We start from the raw sequence: 12,030 nt of genomic DNA on the forward strand, positions 1-12,030 counted from the left end.
CTTGCGGTGAATAGAATATTTTTTTTTTCTTTATTTTCAACATTACATTTGTCTTGCTTGAAAATTATATCAAATCATTTGTCACTTAATTGGTTTATGCTTAATAGGTTATGCAAACCATCTAGCAATAACATATCATCAATGGTAAGGGAAGGTTCTTTACCTATCTTACCAATTCCAATGATTTTTCCTTTTGCATTGTCTTTGAATGTATTGTATCCACCATCTTTTAGCCTTAATGGAGAGAATTTGGATTTATCCCCGGTCATGTGCCTAGAACACCAGCTATCCAAGTACCATTTGTCTTTAGATGAGGTTGTCTTAAGGCGAACCTATAAGAAGGGTTCAATATGTTACTCTTAGGTAACCAAACTTTCTTAGGTTTCTTTATTTTAGATTTGTTTTCTTTAATTTTCCAAACTTTCTTAACTTTCACATTCTTTCTTTTAAATGAACAATCAAATTTTATGTGTTCCTTTTTCTTACATAAGAAGCACGTAGTGTGTTGATAAATAATAGTTGAAGATGTGCTTGCATAATGCTTTGATTCTTTAACAAAGTATCTCATATAAAGATTCTTCTTCTTTTTGTTTTCAATTTCATTAAATCCTATTCCTTCTTTATCTAATGAAATTTTTTTTTTGTTTTCCAAGCAATTTTTCAAATTTCTCCCTTCTTTTAGTAAAATTGTAAATGATTTTCTCCTTGTCCTCAATTTTACTTTTAAGGTCCTTTATTTCTAAGTCTTTCTTGCTTTCACCGTTTACTTGTAATTTAACTAAATCTTAAGATATGTCATTTATTTTCTTTATATGCTCATCAATATGTGAGTCTTTTTCTTTTTCAGCTATTTTTGATGTATCTAGTTGGTTTTAAAGTGATTCATTTTGTCTTTCAATGCAATGTTCCTTTTAGTTACTTTCATGAACCTATTGTGTAAGGTAAATAATTCAGCTTGAATTTCTTTATATGACAGCATACTATCACATGAATCACTACATGATTCATCACTCGATTCTTTGGATGAACTATAGCAGGAATTTACCTCTTCATTATGAGCCATGAAGCATATATTGGTCAACTCTTGTTCACTTGATTCGTTCTCTTATTCACTTGAGCTTGTATCATACTATGTAGCTTTCATTGTCGTATTTTTCTTCTTCTTGTCTTTCTTCAGCTATGGATAGTCAGGTTTAATATGTCGAACCTTTTTACAATTGTAACAAGTAGGCAGTTCATTTTTATTCTTGTTTTCCTTTTTACTTGTTTCTCCTCTTTCGATTTTTGAACCTGATCACGCGCCTAAATTGAGTAATTAGGTGTTTTAAATTCATACATTAAGAATTATATTTTTAATTAAATTTCTAATTACTCTTAATATTTTAACATTGTGTTCTATTTATAATATTTGGGTTTTATTAAAGTAATTTATGATTTTTTGGTATTTTTGTACTGCAGGGCAATTATTAGAAGAAAAAATCAACACTACTTTGTATTTTGTGCGTAACTTTCTCGTTCAAACTCCAATCGAGATGATTCAAAATTTTGGGAAAAGCTGAAGCAGTGCTCTACGACTTTCGTGTTTCGAGCTTTGAGAGATACGGGCTTTAGGAGGGTCAAACTTGGGCTTGTTCGCTGAAAACAAAAAAGGAAAAAAAAAATGAGAAATAAGAAAAGAGAAGAAAAGAAAAATTAAAAAAAAAATTGTGATTTGACTAGGCCATGCAGTCAAGTCCTCTTGCGCTAGGCGTAGGGCTTGGAGTGATGCTTTTTATATTTTCTTTCCTTTTCTTTTATCCTCCCAACTGAGCCTCCTTCTCTTCTTCCTTTCTCTTGGCCTTCGCTCCTCTTCTCTCTTCTCTCCCACTCTTGGCCCCTCTCTTCCCCTTTCCCTTCTCTCCCTCTTCCTTTCTTTTCCTCTTCCTTTCCTCTGTTTTCTTCATTCTTCTAGCCTCTCTTCCCTTTCCCTTCTCTCCCTCTTCCTTCTCTCCGCCCCAATCCATCTATCTCCCTTACTCTTCTCTCTTCTCTCCCATTTCTCCTTACTTTCCTCTTCCTCTTGTTGCAACCTGAACCCTTGCTACTACCCTTCAATCTCCATTATTACTACCACTGCTACTGCTGCTCCTCCTTCAACCCGCTGCAAGTTCCTGCCCCCTCAACCTCCTGCTCTCCTGCTGCTGCCATAGCCGAGACCATCCTACAGCTGCTGTGGCCGCTCTATTTCTTCACGGTAAACCTACTACTACTTGTTGCTGCTCTTCTTCAACATGGCCAGCTTACTCCCTCTCTCTCTCTCTCTCTCTCTCTCTCTTTCTTTCTCTTTTTCTTTCTTCTCTGTTCTTTAGTTTTTTTTTGTTTGTTCTTGCTTTTAAATATTTGAATACTTGTTATTTTTTTATTTAGTGGAATTTTAATTAAAGTTTTAAGTTTTTGAATCTTGTTGGGTTACTATTATTAGAGTTGATTTATTATTAGTGTTAGTTTTTGTTTGAGCTATTTTTTATTATTGATTAAAGTTCGATTTGGTTTCTTGAAAAAAAAAAAGAATAAATTACAAATATATATATATATATATTTATATATATTTGGGATTTAATTTGGTTGTCTTCTTTAAAATTTAATTTTTGATGGGTTCTCTTTAAATTAAGTGTAGTTTAATTAAAGTCCAAATTTTTATCGTATTTCCGTTTATCGTTAATTGTTAAAGATATATATATATATATATATATATATATATATATATACATATATATATATATATTTGTATATATTTGGGATTTAATTTGGTTGTCTTCTTTAAAATTTAATTTTTGATGTGTTCTTTTTAAATTAAGTGTAGTTTAATTAAAGTCTGAATTTTTATCGTATTTCCATTTATCGTTAATTGTTAAAGAGTTAAATTTTCGTTCTTGATTGCATGCAATTTGGTTTTTGTTCGAGTTTGTGTTTGATTGATTTTTTTAATTACACGCTTAAGCTATGTAGGAAAGTCATCGTCTTTAGGTTTTCCTTGTCCAAAGTTCAATGTAGGATTTAATTCTTTTTTGGTTCACTAAATATAGGGTCGTTTCTCGTTATACTTTAATTTAGTTTGTGTTAGGATTTATAATTTAAATTGCACATTATTTTAATTCGTTAAAGAAATCTTAACAAATCAGAAAACCCGAATCTGAGCTGTGTTCAGTGACCTTTTTGTTTCTTATTTTCTAATTGGAATTACATAAAATTTGGAATTAAACTGCATTCCTTGAGGAGACGATGTGACCCTTGGGCTAAATATTACATGATTGAACTAGCCTACGTCCTCGCCTTAGATCAACCACCTAAGGATTTCATTATACCTTGTTCCTTCCAGGTGGAACAAAAACCTTCACAATAACAAACCTCTTTTTTAGGAAGAGAAACCTCTCCAAGCAACAGCCTATGCTTGGTCCAACGATTCAACAATACCTTGAACTGTCAAAGATTTAGTAGAAAAGAATGAATATTTGCATACAAAAACACTCTCAAACACAGAGCAAGTTGTACAAGTTAAATCTCAAATCATACTTCAAAAACAAACTAAATAGAAAATGTGAAACTCAAGGTTTAGAAGTCACCAATGGTTCTTTCTTAAAGATTTAGATGCAACTCAGAACCAAACTCTTATTTTTAATCCAACAATTTCATAGAGTTTCCCCTCCAGCAAAAAGGTGTGAGCAAGAATGAGCTTTAGGAGAGTTTTAGCATAGAAATCGTGTATTGCTTGTGTATATTTTTTCATTGAGCAAGGGAGGTATTTATAGATTTCTTAAAGAAAAGTTTCCTCATTTAACATGAAACATTTAGGTAACTTTTCAAAAGATATTAAATAAGAGAATCAATTTTGAAAAAATTCCCGTAGGTTTGAATTTTAAAAAATCCCCGCAGAGTTAGTTGGCTGACCCACTCGACTTGGTCATTTTGCACTAGTCAGTTGGCTGGACAATCGGCTAACTGAACCACGTTCAAAATAGTTAGTCAGCTGGACACTGTCATTCGTCTTGGCGTTTTCTGTTCATTGAGTCAATTGGCTGAACAGTTAACTTTGCTGAAGGTTTCCTGTCAATCGGCTGATTGAACCACATTCAAATATGGTCAGTCGGCGAGGTACTATCAGTCGGTTGGGTACTGATTCAATCGACTAGGCAGTCCTCTTTTTCAAATATTTTCTATTTTTTTATTTCTTTAAAATCTATTTTACTTGAAAAACTTAATTATAACTTTTCAAAAACATTTTCAAGAGTTTTTCAAGTGCTAGTCTCTAAGTCTTTGTATCTTAAGAAGTTTCACATATCTAAATAGTAATAATTTGAAGTACTTACAAATATCCTTCTAAGCATGATCTCCTTAATCACTAAGTCTTGCAGCCTTTTGAGGTTTACTTTTTTACTTCAAGATTCGTTTGGCCTTTAAACTCTTCATTTGTCGTTCATTGCTTCAATATACTGAGAAGCTTTCACTTGTTTTACATTGGTCTCCAGCTCGCTTCCATGATTAATCGTGAGTTTCCTTAGACTTAGACCTGAAATAATGCTACTCAACAACACATGTTAAATCATCGTTCATTTTGTTATCATCAAAACAAGAGTAAAAAGCTCAATTAGGCTAACAGATTGTATTGAGACTCTAGGGTAAAGGATAGCCTAGCTAGGGATTCAGTCACTTATAAGTATTAGGCTACAGTCTATGAATGAGGTGATTTCACGATCGTTGGATAGAGTATACCCCGATTCCCGATTGTGCTCTAGACAATTGGTGTACCTTTGCTACCCTATACCATCAAATGGTTCACTTGACTATTTAACTTAATACGGATAGCTGACCGGACATAGCTAGCACACACGATAGTCTAGACTTGATTCATAATCTGAGACCTGCTTTCTAGGTGTAGTATTAACATAGTTTTATATGCTTTCGTAGTTGTTAGAAAAACCATTTCAAAATCTCTCCTTTTTCCCTTTTACACAAAGTTGTAGTAAACTAGGCTGGAAGTGGTGACTAACTGCACTACAGTCCTTGTGGATCGACACCCGACTTACTCACTATTTTATTGAATTTGGGTTAGTTAGGTTTATAAATTTATCTTTGGTAGTTAAGGACCCAAGTCTTGGCGAGCCTAGCAATCACCTTTGAGGATCTGACTTCTATTTAACTCTAAGACTTCTTCTATGGAGTTTTTTTAACTCTTGAAACATGATGAGTCTGTTGAGTGTGGAGATTATACTTGTACTTAAATTACAATCAACAAACCAAACAAGGGAAAGAAGAAGAGAGTCTGTTGCATATATGATACAACAAAGTTGACCTTATTAGTTATATTCCGTTTTGATTATGACAAACACCTTGGTATTTAATGTTTGCCCTGAGTTTGTGTGCAGGATTAGTCTTACTTAAATGGGCAAGATCGTATGGTGACTCGAAGAAAATGATGAAGACAGAGTGTTTAAATTGTTGTAATTTATATTTCATTCTTTCGGGCCTGTAATTATAATTCCAAAGGTCTATAATAACTTATGCATGTCATGCATGGTAGGGACTATAAAACTCAAATGACCTTAGACAAGACTTCAGTCGACCATTAACTAACCCTAGGTTTTTGCACAAGCACTTAGGATTATCCCCACTATCATATATGCAATCAAGGGTATCTTATGGTATAAAAATATGACTTAGGTTTTAATTTGACCTAACTTTGGGTGACCGAACCTTGGGGTTGAAAACGTCTTGGTCGACCGAACGTAGGGAAAGTCAAATAGTTGATCAGACTTTAGGCGACCGAACCGAAATGAACTGAGTGTTCACGATCGACCGAACTCAAAATAAAGACTTTTCCAACAACTCGAGCACCCAAACTTCATGGTCATTTTAACCTCAGGTGACCGAACTAAGAAGTTCGGCAGACCGAACTTAAGACTAGGCGACTGATCCTCAAGCAAGTTGGAAAATCGCCCAGATAAGCAAACCGAATGTTTCACCGGGCACCTGAACATGAAAAATACACTTTTCTTTATGTGTCTGTTCGGGTGGTCAAACCCAAGGGTTAGGTTCCCAAAACTCTCGGGTTGACCCTTTTTACCGTAGATAATTAAGGGTTATTTTACTTAAACATGTTTAAAATAATTTTAAGAATTACCCTTATGTCCCCAACGGTCAAAATTTTGGGCATCTCTATATATATGGCCTCATTTGCAAGATTAAGCTAGAATTAGCAATTTGATTAAAAGAAAAATCCTTTGAAATTTTCAAAGCTTATTCTTCCAATACAAAGACTATACACTCACCCATTACTATTCTTTTGATAAATCAAACTTGGTGAGAGTGCCCTTGAGTGATTCTATATTGTTCTGACTTGCTAAAACTCTTATTATTGTGATTGTGTGATTACTTTTTGATTGAGAGTTTAGCTAAAGTTTTTTCCCCTGGTTTAATTAATAATCAATGCGTGGGAAAAAATTTGTAGCTTATGAGTCTTGGCACCTGTGCTACAAGACTTGTAAGCTTGTATTGAGATTGTGCAAAAATCTTTTTCACAAGCTTATTTTTCAAATATCTTTTGTGCAAGAATTTTGAGAAAATCATTTTAGAGATATTTTGATTACATTTATTGGAAATCTTTGAAACTCCACTTTTAATTAATACATATTGATAAAGTATTTCAAAGTCTGATTGAGAATACACTATTGCTCTTGATTGAATATTGATATTACATTAAGTGTTATTGCGTACGTATTGCACTGAGCTTATAGTTTTTATCTTCTTGATATGCATTGATTATTACATGTGCATATTGTGTTTAGAAGCATTAAAATTGTACACAAAAATTTGATACTCACTGTTGTATTCCAAGCGTGGCCTGAGGGGGTATTGATTTAACTCGTAAGGATAAGTTTTTAGGGTCATCTCCACCCCGCAAGGAGAGTTTGTAAAGGTTGAGGTTAGCCCTGGTGTAATTTGACATGATTGCCGGTGCCACTCCACCTAGTAAGTGAGCAATAGTGGTAATTCTTGGGCTTGTAAGCTAAGGCGGGGACGTAGGCAGTATTGACTGAATCCCGATAACATATCTGGTGTCAGTTTTATTTTTCACAATTTACTTTTTGCACCTGTATGTTAATATTTATTGCACTGAATTTTTGATGTACTGAGATCACTTTAAATTGATTAAATATCTGCTCAGTAGAATATTTGTGATATTGGGAAATACTTGACAGACCCTAGGTTGTGTATATACTGCTGCTGGTTAGTTATACCTGGGCATAAATTTTTAAAATATCCAATTCACCCCCACTCTTGGGAATACACCAATTCCAACACTACTGAATTTGGGTTAGTTAGGTTTATAAATTTATCTTTGGTAGTTAAGGGCCCAAGCCTTGGCGAGCCTACCAATCAACCCTTGAGGATCTAACTTCTATTTAACTCTAAGACTTCTTCTATAGGGTTTTTATTTAACTCTTGAAACACGATGAATCTGTTGAGTGTGGAGATTATACCTATACTTAAATTACAATCAACAAACCAAACAAGGAAAAGAAGAAGAGAGTCTGTTGCATATATGATACAACAAAGCTCTAGTGTTTGAAACATGATTTCTAGGTTTTGAGGTTTATTACCACCAGCTTTATACTAGGGTGAAGTAAGGTTCAAGGTGTTAGTTCAACGCTTTGGCTCTAGTTTCTAAAACTCTAAAGGCTCCCAGATCATCCTTGCCGATGGCATTACTGGCTAGCAAGGTCCACCATCCTTAGTCATTAACGAATTTGAGTGCATAAGGTTCAATCTGAGTGGGCGATTTCATAAGGCCTATGCGGAGAATGGCACCTAAGAACCTAGGTATAAAGTTCGTGCAATGTTAGTGGACAATGTGTTCTGGAGCTTTCACAATTATAAAATATAAATAAACAAAAGAAATCCATTCCCACCATAATTTATACAACACAACAACTCAGGAAAATCAAGACTAACCTGTGAAATTAATAAGACAACACGCACACACACATAGGAAGCAACAACCAAACACATGATAAAGAGACAATAGTGTATAAATGAATCTACAACACAACAGCTCAATAAAATCAAGACTAACTCATGAAATTAATAAGAAAAAAAAAAAAAAAAAAAACACACACACACACACACAGAGGAAGCAGCTTGACTTTCTAAGTGTCCCTAGTGGAGTCGCCAAGTTGTCAGCGCCAAATTTCAATCTGTGGAAGTGCCAAAAAATGGAATGTGTTGCATGGAAATTTCCCTAAACAAAAAAGTCAAAAAAGGGTGGATAAGACTCTAAGAAAATACAAAAATTTTGAAAAAGTAAAGATGTCACCTTTATTATTTCTTTTAATGAAAACAAAGGAAAAAAAAAATCTAAGAGGTCTACGATGCAAATAACAAAAGTTTGGGAGTACACTTGTGTGTAAGGATTATGGTGGACCAACCATTTTAAGGGCAATCAATCAACCAACACCTCTATCAGCTCCCGTTCTAAGAACGATTATTGTTGTGTATATGTGTATCTTAATTAAAGAGAAAAAAAAAAAGGTAAAGAAGAAAGATTCCCTTCCAATGAAATATCACTATCCAAAAGCCCAAACAGTAAGGTCTAAAACCCTGATATGCCCTTTTTTGAAGGCGTTAGCCTCATGCAACCCTAGATTTTTTTAAAATAGAAGAGTAAAAGAGGAGATTATCAAAAATTTAAAAGGTTCAAAGATGATGACTTTGGTGTATTCCCAAGACGGAGGGTGAATTGGGTATTTAAAATGTATTCCTAGGTATGTCAGAATCAGCAGCAGTAATACTCATCCTAGGGTTTGTTTATATACTCATAAACCCAAATGCGCAGATAAATGTAAGATGCAGGAATTAAATCATACGCAACATTCATAATATAACATATACGTGCAACAAATAAATTGTGGAAATGTAAAGTGCACACACGATATGTTATCGAGGTTCGGTCAATACTGCCTACGTCCCCGCCTCTAGCTCGCAAGCCCGAGGATTTCACTAATGCTCACTTAACAAGTGGAGTAGTACTGATTACAACCAGGTCAATTAACGGGGATGACCTCAACCTATAACCACACCTTACTAGGATGGTGCACCTAGCTTTCCTAATTGGGTCAAAGCCTATCTGGGACTATTCACCAAGGCTAGTCTCCCTCTTCATGCCCATGCCTCGAATACAACAAATAATATAGTTTTTGTATACATGGAAATATGTTTCTCAAAAAATAGATATGTACCGATTCAGCACAGTATAATCAAGGCATACCAATAATGTAAGAACTATAAGCTCAATGGTGTATATGTGCAATCAACACTCTGTATAGTGATTATCCTTAAGTTAAGCACAAGAATGCTTTTACAAGCTAATCTTTGAAAACCAAGTATACCAAATCTCAATGAGAGATTAGTGTTTCAAAGATGCTAGCAATAATATTCAAACAAACTCAAAAGTATTTTCTCAAATGTAGCAAGCACAAGAGTTGTTTGAAATCAAGCTTGTAAAATATTTTGCACAAAAAAATAATGCTTAAGGAATCTTGCAATGTCAATGCAAAGACCCTAAAGCCAATGAGTTTTCCCACACAAGATTTATTTATTCAAATCAGTGGGAAAAAACTCTAGCCTAACTCTCAAGATAAAAATCAATCAACACAAATTGCAAATGAGAGTTAAGGGCTATTTAAAATGGAGCACAAATAATTTAAACACTCTTTCTAGGCTTGAATAATCAAGTAATATGAAGTAAGAGAGTATTTGGAAGTAGTATGAACAATATAGGATTTGCAAATTTTCAGAGGATTTCTCACTAATCAATTTTCTAATTATTACCTAATCCATGCAAATGAACCCCTATTTATAGAAAAAATGTGAAAATTTTAACCATTGGGGACATATAGGGTATTATTAAATTTGTTTTAAAAAGGTTTAGCAAAATTAACCATATTTAATTTTGGTGGGAAAAGTCACAATCAAGGTTCGGTTGACTGAGGACGGTACGTTCATTTTTGGTTCGGTCGTCCGAAACCGAATCAACCTTTTGATTGGTCAAGGATTTAGTCGCCTAAGGTGTTTTGAATGCCAGGGGTTTGATTGCCCGAAACCACACAATTTTGGCGCTTTATGTCCTATTTCAATTCAATTGTTTCCCCTGATAATATAAGTGATTATGGGGACTGTCTTATGTGTTTGTACAAGGACCTAAGGTCTTTCTAAGGTTTTTTGAGCTAATTAGAACTTACATGCATGATATGCAGATTATTACAGACCTTTGCCTATGTTACTATTATAGACCCGAATAGAGCAATAATATAGATTACAATAAAAAAGAAATCTTATGGGTCTTTGGACTTGGAGTCTTCATATGCCATCAAGTAATCTGCTCATATGGACCTACATATGAACTTGATAGACATTAAATACCCGAGTATTTGTCATTATCAAAACCAGGTATGACCTATAAGGTCAATATTCTCCCCCTTTTTGATGATGACAAATACACCATGCAAAAGTGGGCACAACCTTGAAAGGCTCCCCCTAACAATATGCATAATGTTAAAGATTTAACAGTTCAAACATTTTTCAAGTACCCAATTTTGCCTCTTCTTCCCTTTTTGGCAACAACAAAAAAGGGCTACGATATATATAAAGTCATAGGCATTGAGTATGATTCATTTAGATACAAGATAGGTTTGGGAAAAGTTTTAGAAATTTCGGCAGCATGCTGTTTGAAAATAGAACATTTTCCCAAAAACCTGTATAGAAATGACCTGATTTGAGTTTTAAATTAACAGATTATCCACAACTAGTAAACTCAAACAGTACAGTATGATCAAGGCATAAAACATAAATGTAACTATCAACATGCAAGAGATATGATAATCATGCATTTCAAACCACAAACAGATTCATAAAGTATAAGCCAATGATAGATTTAAAGTGATACCAATTGTTAGCTTTAAAAATGTTAGAAAGCTCCCCCTATCAATTTGAATTCTAGCTTAGATGCAATAAACTGCTTATGCCAGTTAAAGACTAATTTCATTGTGCTAAGTAGTATAAGCCATCAATTTAAATCTTTAAAATCAACTGTACTGAATATTAATCAACTATATTTATCCCTATCAGTATAGTTGTCCCTATAAACTATAGATGCATCAGAAAAGTATATATTAAGGATGCTATAGAGTTCATGACCTAAGACCATTCCATATCAATACATAAAACTTTAAGCACGTGATATAATGTTTAGGGATTTCAGAAGAGCCCCAATATTTCAGTAGGCGAAAGTGATGCATATTGGTCATTTATGCACTTTCTATAGGGATGGATCTGAGCCTTTCTAAACGTTTGATAATTATTCAAGGATGAAGTTTAATATTCAATTAGTTTTCACTTATCCTTTAAAAAATGTTTTATCATTTATTATATCATAATCATTTATGCGCAAGGTTTTATTTTGGAATTTTTTTTTTTTTGAAATTTTGGTAGCATGTCGTCTATAAATTGGACATTTTCCCATAAAACCTATACCTAATAGATTCAAGCAAGCAATATATAATTCAATTTAAGCATACAAGAACCTATAATCCACTACTAGCATGCAATTCACATCAACTGCATCCTCCATGCAGGAGGCATTCTAAACTAAGCATGCATTCCAGTAGTATAATCAACTCAAGATATTCAATATAGCTCAATAGTAGTTCGTGCTAGGAAAGTACAGTAACTATCCATCAAAGAAATTTTAACCATTTATTAAATCATGGATAGTGCTGCAATGCTATACCCATATAGGCATAAAGGCATAAACGATATAAGAATATGAGAGCATTCAAATTTATATTAGACATGAAAGATAAATGCTCCCCTCAATTATGTACTTGACTCATTTTTTGCCTTTCTTTCATCTTCAAGTTTAATAACTAAGAGTCATAATATTTTCAGTGATTTTAGCTTGGCTTTGAGTTCTTAAACTTATCGGACCAAAAAGTCATA

This window comes from Malania oleifera, chromosome 9 (genome assembly GCF_029873635.1).
Source record: "Malania oleifera isolate guangnan ecotype guangnan chromosome 9, ASM2987363v1, whole genome shotgun sequence".
NCBI classification, from domain to species: domain Eukaryota; kingdom Viridiplantae; phylum Streptophyta; class Magnoliopsida; order Santalales; family Ximeniaceae; genus Malania; species Malania oleifera.